Consider the following 21,885-nt stretch of genomic DNA (forward strand, 5'->3'; position numbering starts at 1 on the left):
ACACTTACACTTCTTTCTTCTTCTCTTGTCCTTCATCGGGAGCTTTTGGGATACCAAAAGCCAAGTATCTCATAACTAACTTCTTTTTAGTAGTGTGTCATAAAGGTCTTTCCAGGTGACTCAAAAAAGTTCAGTGAACTTTTTTATTAGAGATAGTTTTTCTCTTAGTTATCTTCCATAATTATAACAACAATAATCACGAACACTTATAGAGCACTTACCATTTACTATGTACCAGGCAGAGTTTTAACATGCTTTACATTTGATTTTGACAATAACCTGTGAGATAGGTAATATTATTATCTCATTTTGTCTCATTTTACAGGTTAAGAAACTGAGTCATAGTGAGGTCAAGTAATTTGCCCAAGAAATAACAGAAAAGCATCCAGCTTAACAGTATGGCCTCCAAGGAGTATTTGACCCACTATGTCATATATGCCCTAAAAAGTAGATTCCATAAAATGACATACCTTTTTCTTTCTGAAATTTTAAAATAATTATTTGAAAAATACTTGAACAAGTAAGCTTTAAATAGTTGAATTCTGTGACTTCTGCTGAAGTTTAAGGACCGTAAAAGACCGCCTCTTCCTCCAACTAGTCCTTTAGACAGATTTAAATTGTAATCAATGAAATATATTGATGCTTTGCTTCATTTAGTCAAAAGGATAATTTAGCTGTCACAGAAATAAGAAAAAATGATCATATTAGAGAAAAAGATTGAGTGATCTCTGTACTTTCATGAGAATGTTCTTCTTCTGCCACCTGGGAGAGGATAGTCCTTCCTTTGCAACTGGTTGCAAAGTCCCAAGAAGTCAAGCAGAGTAGCATAGCAGCTTATAAAACTGTCCAAATTTCATATAGCATGGCTGTGGCTCATAGAATTGCCATATTTTACATAGCATGGCTGTTGCTTAGTCTTAAAAAGAAAAAGAGAAGAAAGAAAAAACTGGTGATCAATCAGAGAAAAAACTCCTCCCTTTCCCACCTACTTCCTAGCTCTGTGCTTCCCCAAGGAGGAGGCCTGAGTGCAGGACCTGAGCTCCCGTGAGGCACTACACGGCAAAATAAAGTCAAGGTGGGCAGAGAACCATGTGTTGGAAAATCATCAAGGAGGAAAAAAAAGTGAAACTACACCAGGTTACCTTACTGCAGTCCCCCCATCAAAGGTCCAAAGAGGGAAGGCTGCCCACGACCTGGAATTGGCAGGTACTAGTGCTTGGAACTGAATTCATTCCTGCAGGGATGGGGCAGGCAGGGAGGAAGAAAGGGTTGGAATACTTATGAGGGATTAAGGCAAAAATCCTCCTTAAAAAAATAAAATCAAAAATGAAATAAACTGTCCTGCCAACAACTTTGTCTTATAACAACAATAAGGATAAATTAAAGGGGAAAGGAGGATAATAATGATGTGATTCACACCTTCTGCCAAGTCCTTGACAACGCTGTAGAACTGGGAGGATGGCAATCCACCTTTTCATCTTGTTTCATGTGGTGGCAGCACAGTATTGTTTCATTGGCATGAACGACGCGACGCTCGACCTCTAACCACCCTGCTCCCCAGCAGGCTCACACACCCTCTGAGAGTTGTCGTTCTGTGTCTGCCAAGCCCTGATGATAAGGTACGTTCCTCCATATTCGTCATACAGGAGACTTATGGGGAAGGTAGAAAAATCACTTTCAGATCAACCGCAAAACCAATGCCTGCCATGCAGGTCTCTGCAAATGCCCACATTCAATCTCTACCACTCATTCCTTTGTTATTGTTAACAATTATTTAAGTTTATTCTTAAAAGTTCAAACAAGTGGCTGGGCACGATGGCTCACATCTGTAATCCCAGCACTTTGGGAGGCCGAGGGCGGGTGGATCATGAGGTCAGGAGATCGAGACCATCCTGGCTAACACGGTGAAACGCCATCTCTACTAAAAATGCAAAAAATTAGCCAGGCGTGGTGGCAGGCGCCTGTAGTCCCGGCTACTCAGGAGGCTGAGGCAGGAGAATGGCATGAACCAGGGAGGCAGAGGTTGCAGTGAACTGAGATCACGCCACTGCACGCCAGCCTGGGCGACAGAGCGAGACTCTGTCTCAAAAAACAAAAAAAACAAACAAAACCAAACCAAAACAAAACAAAAAAATTCAAACAAGTGCAGTAAACGGCATCTTCTACAGAGATGGCACTTTGGTCAGCCTCCTTCCAGGCACCTCTTTCCCCATCCAGAGAGTCAAGTATACATTTAGTCCCTTTATGGAAATGCTTCTTCTCTACAGGTTACAACCATTTTGTTTTGTTCATTCAGCAATTGTAATGTGCCACATGCCAGCGATATTAGTCACAGTCAAATGATGCAAAGAACCAAAAGAAATTTGTAACCTAGTATTTTTCAGCTATCTTTATATACATATCTATTTAATACACACATTGTAATTGTACATATTAATGGGGTACAAACTGATGTTTTGATACATATCTACGTTGTATGATGACCCAATCTGTTCGTGTTCTTATAGTGGCAGGTACGTCGAAGACCTGAATGAAGACCAAACATGACTTACCTCCTCAGAAGAGGAAAGCAGTGTGCATTTCTACCAAGGGCAGCTTCATGTAGAGGGATCAGAGGAGGGAAGTACCCATTCAGAACAACTACTGTCAGGCACTTTGTATTTGTTCTCACTCAACTCTCTGAGTGATTGGAAAAGCCAGGTTTCATCACACAGAAAGAAGGAAACAGAAGCCAAGGGAATCAGGTAGCTACATCCCAAAGCTAATTTGTGGAGGGTCAGGATTGTAACCCAGGTCTCTCTGGCCTTGGGGGCTGTGAATGCTCCCATAGCAGACGTGCACACGCCCAGCACCCAGCCTTCCATCCATGCTCAGTGTGAGAAGCAGAACGTCACACACCATAGGTGAGTTCGTGGACTGCAGTGTCACTTTTAATTCTTGCAATATGATCTGGGCCTGGCTATTTCTCTGTTCTCTGATGGTTCCATGCGTATGTGCCAGAAAGCTGAAAAAAACATGCTCCCTGACTAGCAGGCTCATCCTACCTAGAACAGATGGACCAACATGTGGAAGGCAAGTGTGCAAGTGTGGGGGAGGAAGGGGGAGGAAACAGGAAAAACAGAAATGGGGCCAAGCCACAGCGGAATACATTTTTTTATTATTACCTGATTTTGACCTAGGGTAGATGCATTAGAAACCATCCTAAATGTTCATGCAATGTTTACCTGAAAAGAACATGCACTTAACTTCAAAGGGAAATAGGTTTAGAACTGCAGTCCGCAAGTCCCATCTGAGGCTCTCTTCTTTGAGATAGCCGCTCTCTGGGGCTCTTGTCTGGCCCCTGCTGGGACCTCTATTTCACAGCTTCTCAGGGCAGTCGGCTTGGAGTGACAATGGTGAGACAATGGCTACAACAGTTTCATCACCATCCTCATAATCATGCCTCTTATAAGAGCTTATAAGATGTTTTCACATATATGACATCACCTGATCTTCATAATAATCTCTGACTTATCTTCTAGGAAGAGGAAAGCAGTGGGCATTTCTACCAAGATAGAAATTATTATTATTAGGCAATAATATGACACATTTAATAGCATGATGTAATGTTACTACATTAGTCTTATCCAAGAAGAAACCAGTGCTTGGCAAAGTGATACAACTTAGCTGTGTTCACACGGTTAGTCAGTGTCAAAGCCGGGACTCCCATCAGATCTGCTCCCTGGTCTGGCACATTTTTGCTGTAGTCTATCATGACAAGGTAAAATGACAAGCTTCCTAGGTTCACTACAAGACTTGTATTTTATCATTCAGGGAGTATCAGAGGTTGAGAAATACGGTGACTCATGATCCTTTTATTCGTAGCGAGTGCTGTCTGTTCATGCTAATTTTTCTCTTTGTACATGTGGCATTAAAGGCTAATGCATGATGAGCAAATCTTTACAGACTAGGTATGTGTCATTTGGACTATGATGACAAAATGTAACTCAAGTGATACATTTCCATCCGAAATGACTTTTCATGCATTAAGAGTAGTGACTGAGAGTTTTGGAGGCAGACCCTCCAGAGTAGGAATGGAAACCCTTGAACTTGGCAAGTAACTTAACTACTAGAAGCCTTGATTTCTTAATCTTTAAAATGGGGATAGCAATGTCTACCTTGTAGGGACATCATGAGTATTTAATGAGATAATGCAGATAAAGTTGTTGATCCCAGCAAGATCCTCCATGAATGGCATCTATTATCCTTATTCTGAAGTTCTTTCCCTCTATATTTAAGCTTCTAGAATTGACATCTTCCTTATCAAAAGTTGCTCAACATACAGAACCTAAAAGGAAAAGACTCTTTCCAAATAGCAAATGGCCAACCATTGTTTTAAATTGTTCAGTTGTGGAACTGACTTTAGAATCAGATGTGAGTTCAAATTTCAGCTGTACCAGGTGCCCTGGGAAAGTCATCTTCCCTATCCAACTTCAGTTCCCTCATCTGCAAAATGGGAATCATGATGTCTATTGCACAGTGCTATTGTGAGAATGACTTGAAAGTGCCTGACCCAGAGGCAAAGCTGGACAAATGCTACTGCTGTTCTGGATGTTGTTGGTTTCAGAGGCCGAGCCTGTGTGAGGAGATGGCCCAGTGTGGGGCTGTGAAGCCTGGGGCTGCTGGCATTTTGGTGGGGGTTGCCCCGTTTGCCGCCATCTCTGATTGCTGCAGGGGCCTCTTCCTGGTGTTCCTTTCTGCTTGGCTGTGCTGCTCCTTAGAGTCCCCTGAGGGAAGACAAAGGTGAGTAGAGTTGTTTAGTTTGGAAAAAAAGCATCTCAGGGGCAACCTACTCATGGATTCCACCAAGGACTCTTATGAAGAGGAGCTGTCCATTTGCTCTCTATCTCCAGTGAGGACCAGAAATGGGGATGAGGAAATGAGTTGCAGAGAAAGGGGGCTCCAATGGAGGGAAGAGCATCTTTCCTAGAAGGTGAATTGGTCCTAGGAGGGCAGCAACCAAGAGAGCTGGGGACGCCATCTCTGGAAATCCTTAAATGCAGGCATGACCAACACGCAGTCTGGATCTCTTAGGTGGTAATCTGCTGCAAAAAAGGAGCTGAGACCAAAGTAAGTAATTCCATGGGTTTTTATAGGAGAGAATCACAAAGATATTCTGCACATTGGTATATGCACGTGACATAAATTAAACCTGGGCTAATACACAGAGAAGTATGTGTGGTCAGGTACGTGTGCACACACAACCTTTCTCTTTATGCTTTGGGTTCAAGGGAGCTCAAGAGAACAATATCAGGTACAGAAGCTATTGGCAGGCACATGTGTAGTCTCTTAAGACAATAAGGTGGGAAAAACAGAGAACTGGAAGACTTGGCTAGGAGCAGCTCAAAGAGGGAATTGGACCATTGTATGAGTTCTTGTTGTGGAAATCAAGGGCCATCAGAATTGAGCCGTGGAATGGGAGCTGTGCCATTGACCAAGTTCTTAGACACTGGCAAGGCAGCACACAGTATACGTTCACTCTTTATTAGAGCCTCAGTGATATCCTGTACAGGTGAGGAGATGGTGTCTTCATCTATTGAGCCCTTGGTTTTCAACTCAAGTGTTTGAATGTGTCATTCCTTTTTCCTGTGGCTGACTTCCTCTTAACGCCCAGGTATACGCTTCGAGTTTCCTTGCTCAGATTGGCTCTCTGCCACGGGGCCTACTCTCTTTAAGCTCTCCATGAGACTCGTTGCTCTCCAAAGTGTCTCATTTGTTTACCTATTTATCTTCTACCCCCTAGAATGTAAGCCACATGGGGCAGGGATCCTATTATCTTTATTTTTATATTCCTTCTTTATGACAGCATACAGGAGTGCTCAATACATGCTTGTTGAACAAAAGATTAAACTGACTTTCCCAATAAATTGTTCTACTAAAAAGACACACGCATCCATGTGTTAATTGCAGCACTATTCACAATAGCAAAGACAAATAGCAAGTGCCCATCAGTGTTGGATTGCATAAAGAAATTGTGGAATACGGCCGGGCGTGGTGGCTCAAGCCTGTAATCCCAGCACTTTGGGAGGCCGAGACGGGTGGATCACGAGGTCAGGAGATCGAGACCATCCTGGCTAACACCGTGAAACCCCGTCTCTACTAAAAAAAAAAAAAAAAAATACAAAAAACTAGCCGGGCGAGGTGGCAGGCGCCTGTAGTCCCAGCTACACGGGAGGCTGAGGCAGGAGAATGGTGTAAACCCGGGAGGCGGAGCTTGCAGTGAGCTGAGATCCGGCCACTGCACTCCAGCCTGGGTGATAGAGCGAGACTCCGTCTCAAAAAAAAAAAAAAAAAAAAAAAAAAGAAATTGTGGAATAGTACCATGGAATAGTACACAGCCATAAAAAGAATAAAATCATGTCCTTTGCAGTAATGTGGATACAGCTGGAGGCCATTAACCTGAGCAAATTAATGCAGACATAGAAAACCAAATACCACATGTTCTCACTTATAAGTGGGAGCTAAATATTGGGTACACGTGCATATAAAGATGGCAACAATAGACACTGGGGACTCCTCGAGGGAAGAGAAGGAGGGTGTCAAGGGTGGAAAAACTACCTCTCTGGTATTATGCTCACTGCCTGGGTGAGGGATTCAATTGTACTTCACATCTCAGCATCAAGCAATATACTTTTGTAACAGCCTGTACATGTACCCCCTGAATCTAAAATAAAAGTTGAAAAAAATAAAACAAAGTGACTTTCCCACAATCCACCTTTGACTCCCAATTCCAGCACCCTTCCAGCTTGCTTCCTGCTTCCAGAAGACCTCAAACGGGGCAGCACAAATCCGAGATGCACGGAGTCAAGCCTGCAGCCAGGTCTAGAGCTGGACACTGCCTGATTCTCCCCTCTGCTCTGTTCCTTTAGAAGCTCTTTTTCCAACATTCGCCTTGAAAAGTCATTCCCAAAGGATTTTTATTTTTAATGGAGCAGGCTGCCAATAGAACTTTATTTATGGATTTGTATTTTAAGATTGTTGGGGATTTGCTTGCCTTGAGGTATTTGGGTGGATCTGGCCCAAGGCAAGCTGAGCCTCAGCACTTCCCTGTGGACTAAGCGAGCACTTTCCTGAGGTTTGGCAAATGCCCTAGGGCTGCTTTCTCTCCTTTAGAGGACTGGGTAGGAGCCCAGGGCCTCAGACCAACCCATTCACTCCCACTAGGTAGGCGCCCAGGGCCTCAGACCAGCCCATTCACTCCCACTAGGAAAACAGTACTCCCACTGGGGACAGCACTGGATGCCAGAAAGGAGGCCTTTCCTCTCCCTTCCCACACTCCTGGCTGTGTTGTGTGAACCTGGTCTTCTAAGAACAGAAATAACATCCTGTGCTTGCTCCCACTTGGCAGCCAGGCAGGGTCCAGCGGGCCACTTGGCGGTCAGCCTGAGGAAGGAAGTCTCCAGGTATTGGTGAGAAAGTCGGAGGCAGGTTGCTGCCTAGAGAAAGTGCCTTTGGCATTGGTCAGGGTCACAGGGCAGAGGCAGCTCCAGGGGGGATCTCTGACCCTTCCTAAGCAGTGAAAGTTGGGAAGTGTCTCCCCCCGCAGCTGTGGCTTCCAGCAGAGACCGGAGACTAGAACCAGCAGCACTTACAGAGATTTATAGCCCATGGAAAAGAGCTTCTCAGCTCACATGTTTACTTCAGAGAACTCTGTGGAGGCGTCAAGGGCCAGGGTCAACATACACTAATGCAGCTTTGTCTTTCAAGCGTTTCGGGCCACATTATGTGTTTGGAAGACAGCAATGGGGTGAGTGGGGAGTGGGGAGGGCAACAGGCATTTCTGAAAATTCACAAACATACATGGTTTGGGCATGTCTAGGTAGTGTATAGTTAATGATGTTGTTCCCTTTTGTTCCTTACCACTTAGAGGAAAAAAGAAACATTTCCAGTTCTCCTATGTCAAAGGAAAGCCTGTTGCCAGGCTCTTCTTCTGCTAAAAAAAAAAAAAAAAAACAACAAAAAACAAAAAACAAAAAAACCTTGCAAATTGAGAGTTCCCAGGAGATTGGAGTTAATCCCCTGCAGCTAACCAAGGGAGAGTTGTCACTCTGAACATTGCACCACTGTCAGGGTTTTTGGGGTGCTCTGCTTGAATGACTAAAGGAGACCCCCCTCTCCCACCCAATCCCCTTCCATGCCCAGGCTTGTCTGGCAGCTTTTCCCTCTCCTGTGTCACCTCCTTCTGTTCCTCTGATTCCTCCCCCTCACACTACTCGTGGCTCCCTCTTGGACCAAGTCCCAAAGGACATGGGGGGATGCATAACTGGCTGGGAAGTGAGTGACCACTGGTTTAATGGCAACCGGCACCCTTCCCCTCTTCCAGGAGGAAGGGCTGTTTATGTGGTTTTGTAAAATATGCAGAAGCTATGAAAATAAGCACTCTATCAATAATAAATGGAATGGAAAATAGAAGCAAACAAGTCAAAGAAAGATGAGGTGGAAGGTAAATCAGTCAATTTTCTTTTAATTGCTCTCACATCCGTAAAAGTCAAAGGAAGAGCAACCCTCAAAGTGTCTTAATCAAATAGAACGCCAGGAAGCCTGCAGCAGGGACATCTCTTTGGGAGAAAGCGCACTGCAATCTGAGTTTAAGGAAGCCAAAACATACTTAGGCTGGCTAAGGGAAATCCAGTTGAAATTACATTATAAAAACAGAAGCCAACTATTGTAACTTTTTCAATTACCGCAATTTTTGGCACAGTATTATATTTTTTAGAACTTTATCCATATGCAAAAATTGAAAAACAAGTATTTTAATTCGCTTATGTTCAGCTAGAGTGGCTTCTTTGCAAACTAAAGGTTAAATTTTGCCAAAGTGATAAGGACCCATTTGTATAAACTATTGTCATGAATGCTGCCGGAAATGTACCACTAAGAAAGAAGGACATCTGCTTGGCTGCAGGTAACCTGTACAGGACTCCATCCAAAGGGCTTACTGAAAAGAACAGAGTACCAAGGGGTGTCATTATCAGTGGCCTCACCCCTAAGGCAGATCTGGGCCCCGGAAATAGTTAAATGTATACCATGTTGAAATGATGGCAGACAGATTCTAGGGTGGTTCTCAGGCTTTCCACACCCTGCTGTTCACCCTCTGTGTACTCCCCTCCCCTTGGGCTAGACCTAGGAAAATACATCACCTTCTCTAAGATTCTTTCCTAGCAGAGTGGGGAAAGATTCTCCAGCTAACTTTGAAAAAGTCAGCTGTCATGTTTTGAGAGGGCTATGTGGCTGGGAGCTGAGGGTGGCCTCTAGGAGCTGAGAGCAAGTCCTGGCCAATAGTCAGCAAGAAAGCAGGGACCTCAGTCCTACAACTACAAGGAACTGAACTCTCCCAACAACCTGAATAAGCTTAGAAGATGATCGGAGCTCCAGATGAGAATATAGCCTGGCCAACACGTTGACTTCAGCCTGGAGAGACCCAAGTAGAGAACCCAGCTATGCTGTGCTCAGACTTCTAACTTATGGAAACTGTGAGAGAGTAGTGAGTTTTATTGTATGGTAATGTGTCATGCAGCAATAGATAAGGAAGGCAAGATGCATCCCATTGCATAGGTTGCTCAATCAGCTGGCTTAACGAACCCTGCATCAGAGCACTTTTCCAAGCTGCAGCCAGGAGATTTTTTCAAAACAGGAACCACCCCTACTGCCATCCGCAGCTGCTTAAACTTCTTGGTGACTTTCCTTGGCACCTAGGATAAAGGTTAGGAAACTCCTGTTGGCCTACACAGCCTCATATCTCAGCTTCCCTCTCCTGTCCTGCCACACTGGTCTCCTCTTAGCGTGTGGCGTCCTCTGGGGCTGTTTCCCCTTCTCCTTCTCCTCACCTGCAATTCCTCCTTTCAAAGATGACATCCCCTCCAGCTTTTGGCTGCTTTTGTTTGCTCTCCAATGCCTTCCAATTACTATTTTAAAAGGTTTTTCCAACACTTATCATTGTTGTCTACAAGAAAGGTAGTTTAATACAAGATCCTCCCTCTTCATCTGAATTCATCATAGGGTTTTAAAACACTTACATTTAGCTATTCTCATTTAGTCCTCATAAAACATTACTAAGATGACCAAAATGAGTTAAATCTCTCAACAGATAATTTACTTTCTCCCTTTCTATATTCCAGCCATTATGCTAGGCAGTGATAGGCAGGGAACAAATCAGCGGGAAACAAATCAAGTCCAGTCTCTAGCTTCACAGAGTTTATGATCTAACACAAGAGTCATTCGCTAAATGAATATAGTGAATTTTAGAGAGAGCAAGGGCCTCGTGCCAGGGCCCATAGTGGAGTAAGTAGCAGAAATGAGATTTAACACCAGAGCTCTGACTTCTGCATCAGTGCACACAACACAGAGTATTTTTCATGAGGCTACCCCATAAAAGCTATACCATTCATTCATTCATTTAAAAAATATTCATTGAATACTTCTAATCTACCAGGTACTGTTCTAAACACAGAAGATACAAAAAGGGCAAAAATAGAAATTCCTGCTTTCATTCTGCCCACATTCTAAAGAGTTATTACTTTCTTAAGTCATATGTAAATAACACCCTTAGTGTAATTAGATATTCTTCAAAGACTGAATTTTGTGGAGCATGTGTTTTTTATTCACTAGGGAGGCACATAACACTATGAGCTTTGCTAAAATAGGTTGATACAAGGAATACAATTACGATAAAATGTTCTTTATGATAAAACCACTATCTGGGGAATGGGCCACAGTAACAAGGTTTTGTCAATTTTTCAATGTCTATATTAACAAAACAAATGCAAAAAACAAGACCTAGATGAATATATTTTTGTGAGTCCTTATTAATGCAATAGCCAGTCTCTAATAATGACAACTCTAATAGAGACTGGCAATAGCCAGTCTCTAATAATAGTGGCCGGGCGTGGTGGCTCATGCCTGTAATCCCAGCACTTTGGGAGGTTGAGATGGGTGGATCACGAGGTCAGAAGATGGAGACCATCCTGGCCGACATGGTGAAACCCTGTCTCTACTAAAAATAAAAAATTAGCTGGGCGTGGTGGTGTGCACTTGTAATCCCAGCTATTCGGGAGACTGAGGCAGGAGAATCACTTGAACCTGGAAATCGGAGGTTGCAGTGAGCCGAGATCACACCACTGCTCTCCAGCCTGGTGACAGAGCGAGACTCCGTCTCAAAAAAATAAAAATAAAAATAAAAATGACAACAGCAAGTCCTAATTATATATTATTTTCATAAGAAAGATCCGGGGAAAGGAAGAATGAGAGATGGGCATAGAAAAACAAGAAGAAATAGGAGAGTTGAGTGACAATTTTTGCAATTTCTTTTTCTTTTGTCAAGACATTTCATCTTCTATCACCCATCTCTGCTCCAAGCATCTCAGCCACCTACAAAAAGACTCACTTCAACTCCCAGAGACTGCGTGCTGAATTTCATGATGAACTCAAATGCTTTCTTCCAGCCTTTCCCTTCATTCTCACAGTGTGGCCCCGCCTGCGCATATTGTCATTTAGCACGGATCAAAGCCTTACACTGAGAGGATGGAGTCTTTGGAGACAGTGAAATCTCAAACATCTGCCAGTGGGTAGATAAGGAGGCGGGGGCATCAGGGTGCACCCCTCAAATCACATCACATGTAACTACTGGGGTCAGGAAAGTTAAACCTCTCACTACAACAAATCACTACCATAAAATATCAATGAACTTTCACAAGGAAAATCAGGGCAAGGTGATCTATGTCAGCTATGCTCGTTGTTTCCTCTAATGAAATTTTGACTGGTTCATTTCAGTTGCTAATGAACTTCAGAGACTCTCCATTCTACTTTATCTCTAGGTCTTAACATTGAAAATAGCGTAATCATTTTAATAAAATGTTATCATTGTAGACCTATTTTAATATTTTATAGCATGATTCATTAATTCATCAAATATTTATCATATATTTACTGCGTGCTCTGAGAAATACAAAGATGAACTTAAGACCTAGTGTACTGGGAGAGTTTGCCAAACTTGTAATTTTGATCTACTATCATTGGCTGTAGAGCTGAATATCACACAGGACTGAGTTTCATAATAGGGGGTTATAAGTGATACTTACGGAGAGAGATGGAGGGGTCATTGGGAGAGCTCAGTTTACCACAGCAGCCCTAGAGCTGACATACAGTGATCACGCAATCAACATTCACTACGTAAATAAGCAGCCAGAAGAGAGACACATGAGAAAGATCTTGGAAGTATGGTTTTAATAAATAGATCAGGAAGCTGGGTAGAAGAAATGGTGTATACAGAGATGCAGAAGGAAAAAGCTGAGCAGTGCGCTTGAGCTACTAGCTGCCACACAAGCACAGAAGGGCTGACCTCAAACCACCTTTCCAGCACCGTGTCCCCTAGTTGTCTTGTGACCATTTCTTTGCTCCATAAACTTCCTTCTCCTCCGTACTTTATTATTCAAACAATGCTTTCACTCATATCTGTGAGCCAGGCTTGAGATCACGGGCAGTTTTTACTTTTCCCTTTCCCTTCCTTGACATCTGGTCAGAACAAAGCCTGAATAATATACTCCTGAAGTTCTTCTTGGTATCCATCTCATCCTCCTAAAACTTTCCTTCAAGAAACACTGAAAGTTCCCATTACCACCAGTCTTGTTTGAGATCCATCTCTTCTCATTGGATGTATGAAAGGCCTTCTTAATTTCTCTTCTTACATCCCAAGTTTCCCCATAGGCCATGCTCAGTACAACTCCTAGACCAGTTCTCTTGAAGCAGAGCCCTGGTACTAACATGTTCCTGTTCAAGAATTGCTAATGCTTCCCAATTATATGAGGATTAAAGTCAAGGCTGTGAGTCCAGCAGAAGCTCATGGACATTATGACAGAATTTGAGCCATTATAGGAATTTCTTCAGGTGATTCACATGGTTAAAATTATATTTTGAAAGTATCCTGTGAAATAAAAAATGGAAGTTAAGGCAAGCGTGCAGGTCGGAAAATGACTTTGGAGTCTTGAGAAAACCAGGCTAGAGGAGATAATATTCTATACCACAAAAAATTAGTGGAGGTAGAGAAAAGTAGATAAGTAGGAGAGCTATTCAAAAGTGGGACTGACTGCTCTTAGTGATGGGTTGAATACGGGGGGAAAGGAATTGGGGGTGGGGATGCTGCCCAGTTTTCTGAGTAGATGATATTTTGTTTGCCAAGATAAAAAAAAAAGACAAAAGAAGAATCAGCTCTGCTTGGAAGTGGGTATGGACTGGGGATGAGGAAGAATGTTGAAGTCAGGTTTGGACATGTTGAATTTAGGACGTGTGGATGGAGATGTCCAGGGGCCACTGGCCTTGTAAGATAGGGAGCTCAGAAGATATGTTTGAGCTTGTATGAATCAACATTTGTTGTATGATAAGCCACCCCAGAAGTCAGTGTCTTAAAAACAGCATGTTTTATTACTGCTCATAACTTCAAGTCATCTAGATGTTTCTGTGGATCTGGACCAGGCTGGCTAATCTGGGCTAAGCTAGTTTATGAACCTACCAATTAACTGATGGATCACCAGAGGACCAGCTGTTTTCAGAGGGCCTTGTAGACAGAAAGGGTGAAGGAGGTGTCTTTGATCATCAGCTCAGCCCAGTTTGTTCACTGGGCTAGGATAAGGGGTTCCAAGATCAAAAGCATATGTGTGCAAAACATCTTGAGGTACAAGCTTAAGACTGGCACAGCATCGCTCCTGCATTTTGTTCTCCATAGCAAATCCCAAAGGCAGGCAGATTCAATAGTTGGAGAAATCAACTCTACTTCTTGACAGGAGGAGCAATAAATATTTCTGGGCAGGCTTTGCAATGTACCACAGAGCTGAAGAACAGATATGGAAGTTATCAAAAGATCAATAACAGAAGTAGGTACAATTTCCCAGGGAAATGGGTAGGGTGAGAACAGAAGAGAGCCCAGAGCAGAATCTGGAACCCCACAAACACTATGACACAGATTGTAGAAGACTCCATGAAATAAACAGAAGTAGCACCCAGGGTTATAGGAGGTAACTAGAAGATGGCTGAGTCATAGCAAAGAAGATGATGTTCTAAGAAGGAAAGTATTATGGTTTGAATGTGGTTTGTCCCCTCCAAAACTTATGTTAAAATTTATTGCCAAGGTAACCAGGTTAGGAGGTGGGGCCTTCAAGAGGTGATTAGGCCAGCAAGACGAATTAATGTCTTTCTCACAAAATCAGGTTAGTTCTCCAGAGATCATGTTTTTATAAAGCAAGGTCATGCCTCATATTTTGTCCTTTTTGCACGTACACTTCCTGTTTTGCCTCTCTGCTATGTTGTGATGGTATACAAGACCCTCACCAGAAGTGGACCAGATGCAGCTGTCTGATCTTGCACTTCCCAGCCTCCAGAATCAAGAGCCAAATGAACCTCTTTCTTTATAAATTACCCAGTCTCAGGCATCATGTTATAGCAACAGAAAATGAACTAAGATTGAAGGTATGTAATAAATGCCAAGAGAAAAGTACTAATCAGGCCAAGTACAGTTTCAGCAAGGTGTTTAAAAAAAAACAAAAAAACCCTAATATCTGAATAACACTTATGTAGCTGGATAACATTTAGAAATTAATTTCTGGGGTTTCCCCACCTATTTTCTCTTTTTCTTTCTTCTGTACTACTACTACTGGGGTCTTTCTGCCCTCCCCAGCTACTTAAACAGGAAGAAAACTCTACGCTTTATTGCTTCGTGGGTGGTCTGTGGCAGGCCGGAGGCTCACTGTGCTTGCAAGAGGTCTTCATCTTGTTTTCAATAGGCTAAGCTCAGAGGAGAAAAGAGCATTGGCAGAGCAAGAAAAGAGAACCAGGACTTGGAAGAAGCAGGAGGCAGAGAGGTGCTTGATCCTGATTTTAATAAAAAAGAGAGAGACATTTCCCAAGACTAGAGAGGAGTGAGGCATGTGGATGACAGAACAATGGTATGCCTACCTTCTGCCTTCCAGGGGGTGATACCTCATAGAAAGAATTGGCAAAAATGGGACCATAGGGACAGTGGTTGCCAGCTTCTCCCAAGATTCTATATTCGAAAAGGAATCTGACCTTGAGAGCTGAGGGTGGGAGAGACAATGGCTCCACCAGCAGGTACTTGGCTGAGCAGATGGTAATGACCAGGGGCCACCATCAGCACATTGGCTCATCATGTGAGTTCAGAACCTTTAAAAGACCCTGAGGGACTTTATGTCCCAAACAGAGTATGTGAGATGGAATTACAAACTAATGAGAGGCTAATGTATTCACAAATAAAGAAATGTGCTGTTTCCCATACACGTAGATTTGTGGAATGAGAGTCACCTTTGCCGTGTCCACTATGTACAAGGCAATGTGTTAATGTTTTCAGTTCATTATCTTATTGAATCTTCCCAGTAGTACTGTAAATTCTGTTCTATAGTTTTTCTGACTTCATAGATAAGGAAACTGAAGAGCAGAAAAATCTAGTAAGTTTTATGGGCTCAAACAAATATATGGGAAAGCATGAAGTTGAACCCAGATAAGCTAATGTCAGAGCCCTGTCTCTCAACCACCATGCCATTCTGGTCCTGATGATTTAAAGCATTTATCCAAATAATGCAGGCAAAATGAGAGGAAATAATAATCAAAGTTCATATGTGCGCACACAGACACACACACGAACACACACAAAACTTCAGTAATTGTGCTATCCTCTTTTTTCTGGAATTTGGTGGGATGTTTCTGTACCTCCTAGGAAATGGCCCGGTCCACCTATTCTCTTGACCTGGCCTAGAAAGAGGTAACCAGGGAAATAACAGTAATAATGACAACAATAATAATGGCAGACTTGCAAGTAAAAGAAGGTGTAACAATCCCAGCACTTTAGGAGGCCAAGGCAGGAGGATCATGAGGTCAGGAGATCAAGACCATTCTGGCTAACACAGTGAAAGCCCATCTCTACTAAAACTACAAAAATTAGCCAAGCGTTATGGCACACGCCTTTAGTCCCAGCTACTCAGGAGGCTGAGGGAGGAGAATCACTTGAACTCGGGAGTTGGAGGTTGCAGTGAGTTGAGATTGTGACACTGCACTACATCCTGGACAACAGAGTGAGACTCCATCTCAGAAAAAAAAAAAAAAAAAAAAAAGAATGAGAAATGATCATTCACTTCCTCTGCTAATACTTAGGAATAGGTTAATGGCAGTCAGGTGGAATCTCTTTTAGTGAATAAGAAAATAATGGAAAGGAATAAATTAAGGGAGTACAGGATAAAAAAGAATAATGAAGTCCGGGCCTGGTGGCTCATGCCTGTAATCCTAGCACTTTGGGAGGCCAAGGCAGGTGGATTGCCTGAGCTCAGGAGTTCCAGACCAACCTGGGGAACATGGTGAAACCCCATCTCTACTAAAATACAAAAATTTAGCTGGGCATGGTGGTGTGTGCCTGTAGTCCCAGCTACTTGGGAGGCTGAGGCAGCAGAATTGTTGAACCCGGGAGGGGAGGTTGCAGTGAGCTGTTATTGCGCCACTGCACTCCAGCCCAGCCTGGGTGACAGAGTGAGACTCTTTGTCTCTTAAAAATACAAAAAACAGAAAACAAAAAAAAAAAAAAAAAAAAAAGAAGAAGAATGAAAATAAAGGTAGAGCAGAAAGGGAGAAAAAGAACTGGTGAAGAAGAAAAAGCCCAGAGGGAGGAAAACAATGAACAAAAAGCAAAGGGCAGACTGCAAGGATTGGACTCTGCTTCCCAGCCATCCAGCCCTAGGAAATCCTATTAGACAGCAAAAAATGAGATTATTGTATTTTTACTTTGCCACAATATGCAAATGACTCCATTTAGCTGTTAAACATGTTGTTATTGAATTCTGAGAAATTCCCTTCATAAGATGTAATATTTTTGTGACAATATTGTCAGCAATGCCAGATTGCTTTTCTATTTTGGTTAAGCTTTTATCCGAGTCTAGTATATGTCATCTACTCCCAGATTCCAAATGATTGCTTTTATGCAATTTTTGTGTAAGCAAGAAATAATAACATGCTTAGAAATGTGAGAAATGTGTTAACCTTCCCATTATTTTTCAGGGCCCAGGAGAATTAGAGGGTGGGCCACAATAGGGAATGTAATTATTTCTCATGATGAATTTTTATGTATGTTAATATCCTTGAGAGCCCACATATCTGTTATTAACCACATTCATTTATTTTGTTCCAGTCTTTGTGCCCCATGTTTTTAGTCCTACTTTTAGAGGCTTTTTGCATAACTGACAAAGACTTTTAAAACCTGTAAACAAAGGATTGTGAAATCACATTTTCTATCTCTGACACATTTATTCCTTCTTGGTGGCGTCACTGTAATTCTGACTATAATTTAAAAAGAAACTGGACTCTCAAGACATCCTGGCAATCGCTGACACTATCATGACAATGCTTTTGGTTTCTGTAAATTTTTATTGATTTAGATGACTTTTCTGATAGAGAAAACTTCTCACCCATCCAGGATCAATCAATGAGAAATAAAGAGGGAAGCAAATACGAGAAATGTTTTGCATGATTCATTAGTCACAAAGCACATCTGTTCAGATCAGAACCATTTTGAAATCTGCTATATCTAGCTACTGAGTCCTGGACAATGACTAGTGGGTCAGAAACAATAGTGACTTTCTTAAGAATAAGAAAGTCTAGTCATCTAATTAGCAACAACAGTAGTGTGATGGTTAATTTTATGTGTCGACTTGGCTAGACCTAGTTGGTACCTAGAAATCTGGTCAATCATTATCTAGGTGCTACTGTGAAGATATTTTTTAGATGTGATTAACACTAAATCGGTAGACTTTGAGTAAAGCAGGTACCCTCCATAATGTTGGTGGACCTAATCCAATCGGTTGAAAGTCTTAATGGAAAAAAGACTCACCTCCCCCCAGGAATTTGCCAGCCTTTCGACTGGAACTGCAACATCAACTCTTCCCTAGGTCTCCAGCCTTCTGATCTAACCTGAAGACTTCGGACTAGCCGGCCTCCACAATCTCTGTCAGTCATTCTCTCTCTCTCTTTCTATGAGTGTGTGTATGTTTATGTGTATTTAAAAATCAAAATCATATAGAAATACGCACACATACATCCTATTGATTCTGCTTCTCTGATGAACTTTGTGATTATTACAGGTAGCTAGGACCTACTTCCTAATTATTAACCTTCAAGTGGCCAGGCTTATTCTACCCTCACTGGCTCATTGCTGGTAGCAAGGTTTAGCCAGATAACAGAAGAGTAGATAGAGAAACCACATTCTAACACCATTTTCCTGATTAGCAGAGATTAACAGGTTCTTTAGTTTCACATCAATAGAGATGCCTAGGTCAATGAAGATCTCCAGGGAGTCACTTAAGATAAATCTTGTTATAAGTGAGACCACACCGGAACACCCCACAAGCATCCACTTTAAAGATTTTCAGCAGAATGGATAACCTCAAATCAGACAGAAACATTGAGGCAAATAAGGACCGACAAACGCCTCTAGATTGATATAAACTAAGTCATTGGAGGATGTATCAATTAGCTTTTGCTGTGTAACAAACCACCCCAAAATGTAGGAACTTAACTGTTTTATTATTATTCCCAAGTCTGTGGGTTCACTGGGCAGTTTTGTAGTCAGCCATTGAGTTGGCTGGGTGCTCTTGGTCTGAGATTGGTTACTCAAATGTCTAGTAGTTGATGCTGGCTGCCCATTGCTCTCCAGGGTGCCTGGGCCACAAGTCTCTCACCATCCAGACTCCAAGGGCTTTGTAAAGGTTTTGTTTTCTCTCAAGCAAAGCATTCAATGTTTGCATGCAAGGGAAAAAATATCACCTAAACCCCAAGCATGCACATTGTTTTATGCCAGGTGATCTGATGGAGAGGGAGCAAAGGTCTCTTCTGTTTCCTTAGGCCATGGATTTAAAATAAATCAGGCAACACAGACTGCTCCTTTGTATTTGGTCAATTATTTATAATGGCATTTGACTAGAAAATACAGCCATAGACTTGGAAATAATAATTTTAAAAAGAGTGAATGTGACTCTATTAGGGAAATGGTGTGCTAATCCAGGTTTTGTTATCATTTCAGCCTGACGGCAGATTGTCCATGAAATCTTTCTAGATTCACAGAGGGAGAAGCTTGGAGGAAATGAATTCAGGAATCTCGTGCAAAAAAAAAAAAGAAAGTGGCATAAACTTTCCCCCACCCCAGACCTGATATGAAACCCTAGGCGATCCTTCCTGCTCAAATGTTCATACTGTGTGCCCTCAGTTATTGCCTAACAGTGGTCATTCTTCTAATAACAGATCCTGGGACTCCTGAAACCATGCTTTCTCTCAGTGCCGTTGTCTCTGGACACCTACGCCATTAAGACAGCGACATCACACACCCTCGAAATAGCAGTTGCACAAAGCAAACGTTTGCCCCAAGCACGTCAGACTTTTGACAGGCTGCAGCATGATAAGTTACCAGACTTGTTCCCACAGGAACCTGCGTGAATTGATTGCAACCAGACTCACTCGATGACAAGTGACAGACAGTGGATAATGCAGGGAGGTCAGGTGGGCTGCCAGGCCCAGAGCCAATTGCTCCCTGGAGCCCATCAACAAGGGACGGGACTCAGCAGGACCAGGTCGGCAGCCATCCTGGTTAGCTTCCAGCGGGTACAGGGAGAAATCACAGACTCCTGGCAGAAGCCCGGACTCCTGGTGCCACTCCAACACAGTGAGGGTAGAGGAAGGTGAGAGGAGGGTGTTATTCTTTAAAAGAACTCAGATTGCAAATGAAATGCATCTCTTTCTTCTTGCTTTTGATCCCAAAATGAAAAGAGTTTAATCTCCTATCTGAAAAGAAGCTCTTCCTCTGCTCTCCTGACACCAACAAACCATCAATCATTGCCTGGATTTCCTGAACCTCTCAGTACAGAGGCTTCCAGGCCAAGAAGGGTTGAGAAAGGCCTCCTTCCAGCTGAGGACAGTGAAGTGTGGTAGGAAGCAGAAGTCTCCCAGAAAGGGTATACCTTGTCTGATCCCTCCCTCCGACAACCTGCTCCACAAAATGATGTGGGGAGAGAGGGGTCATGGCTCAGACTCTGGGAACACAGTGGCTTAAAAATTGATAAGTATTCAGACTGGACTTGGTCCCCAAAAGCCAAACATCCTTTTCCCAGCTCTTCTGACTTCTCACTGCTGTTTCAAAGACCCCTCTTGGCACAACAATGGGCAACTTCTCTTTTGTAAAACAGACCATAACAGCTTTAAAGGGCACACAAACAAACCTACACACATGTACACACACAAACACACATGCACACATAAATACACACACATGCACGCATAAATGCATACGCATGCATGCATACAAATACACACAAAACCACAGCTAAAATCCTTTGTAATCCCAACCCAGCTATTTAAATCATTCAGAACCTGGCTTGGAAGAGAGAGAGAGAGAGAGAGAATAAAATAGAAAGGACTGAACAGGTTGAGTTACTCAGGATTCTGAATTTCAAAGCAACCTCTTACCTCCCAGGCTCCTGTCAATGTGCTGACACTATACAACTTCAGACCTAAAACAGAGCTCTGTTCTTCTTTATCAGACTTTGGCCCTAAAGGCAATTTTGTCACCTCCCAGTCCCATAATAAATTTAATGGGTTGTTGAATTACCTTCATGTGCCTGGGGCTTTGGCAGCAGAGCTATCTATAGCTGTCTTTTTATATCTTTTTATAAGAATAAAGTGCTGACTCTTTGTCCTTAGACAAACTTCAGATTCCATTGTGATTGACTGGTCGAATCAATGAGATGTGAGATCTTTTCCCCCTGAGAAAGTCATCTGACAGAAATAATCTCTGAGCCCCTAAAAGGTCAAGTTCCTATCAGACTCCTACCTGGTCAACCCCTTGGGCTTGGCAGGACAGTATATAAGCAATGGCTGTGGCCAAGGGCTGAGCAGAATTGTGACAGTTCCTCCTTCCCCACCATGGTCTTCTGTCTCCACTTTCCAGATGGGATGAGAGTAGCTTTAGCTTCTAGATCTGGAAGTTCATGTCATCCCCGCTCTCTGGGCCACACCTCACCTGCTGGCTGTCCACTTTATACCCATGTGCATGTGTCCCCTCCTCCAGCCCCAGAACCTCAACCCTGACCTGCACCCCAAAACCCCATGCTCCTGGAGACCTCAGCTTTAGGAGATGAGTGGGGCTGGCTTAATGGAAGTTGTTGGAAAGACCCAAAGGGAAGGACTAGTGAAGTCTTTCTCAGCCAAAGGTTGATTTTGAAGGAATCAATACAATCATCAATATTTTCACAAGACCACTTTATCCTCCTTTTGGGGATTCCTCCAGAATGGTTGTTGTTATCTATCTGTTTAAAAAGCTTTTTTTCTTCTCAAGTTCTTTGCATTCAAGGTACACTAAATTCTTTTATTATTCAGAAGGGTCAGGAGATGGAGTCAAATATGCTGCTTTAATGGCTCTCAAACTCTGATGTCTCTAAGAATCACCTGGGGAGCTTGTCTCTAATTGAGATTGCTGTGCCGTGACCTTAAAAATTCTTATTCAGATGGTCTGAAATTGGAATCAAGAATCTCCTTTTTTATAAGCATGCCAGGAGATTCCAAGGTTGGTGGTCTAAGTAGCATGGCTTTTGTTAATAGTTTACCATTTGCAGCTAGTCGATTTTCACAGAATTATAATGTTTTCAAAATGGATCCATGGCAAGAAATCTAATAGAAGTACAGCTGACACATGAATAACACGGGTTTGAATGGCACAGGTCCACTTCTACATGGGTTTTCTTCTGCCTCTGCTGCCCTTGAAACAGCAAGACAGACCCCTCCTCTTCGTCCTCCTCCGCCTACTCAACATGGAGACGA

The 21,885-nt window shown here is 42.7% G+C and overlaps 1 long non-coding RNA gene across 1 annotated transcript; it reads right to left on the reverse strand.

The window, feature by feature from the left end:
* Window positions 1-12,241: 12,241 nt before the first annotated feature.
* Window positions 12,242-13,938, reverse strand: LOC104670721. Its single transcript, XR_749176.1, has 2 exons — window positions 13,541-13,938; window positions 12,242-12,955 (listed from the first exon to the last, which is right to left on the reverse strand). It is a non-coding gene; the product is annotated as an uncharacterized LOC104670721 (long non-coding RNA).
* Window positions 13,939-21,885: the final 7,947 nt, after the last annotated feature.

This window comes from Rhinopithecus roxellana, chromosome 8 (genome assembly GCF_007565055.1).
Source record: "Rhinopithecus roxellana isolate Shanxi Qingling chromosome 8, ASM756505v1, whole genome shotgun sequence".
NCBI lineage: Eukaryota > Metazoa > Chordata > Mammalia > Primates > Cercopithecidae > Rhinopithecus > Rhinopithecus roxellana.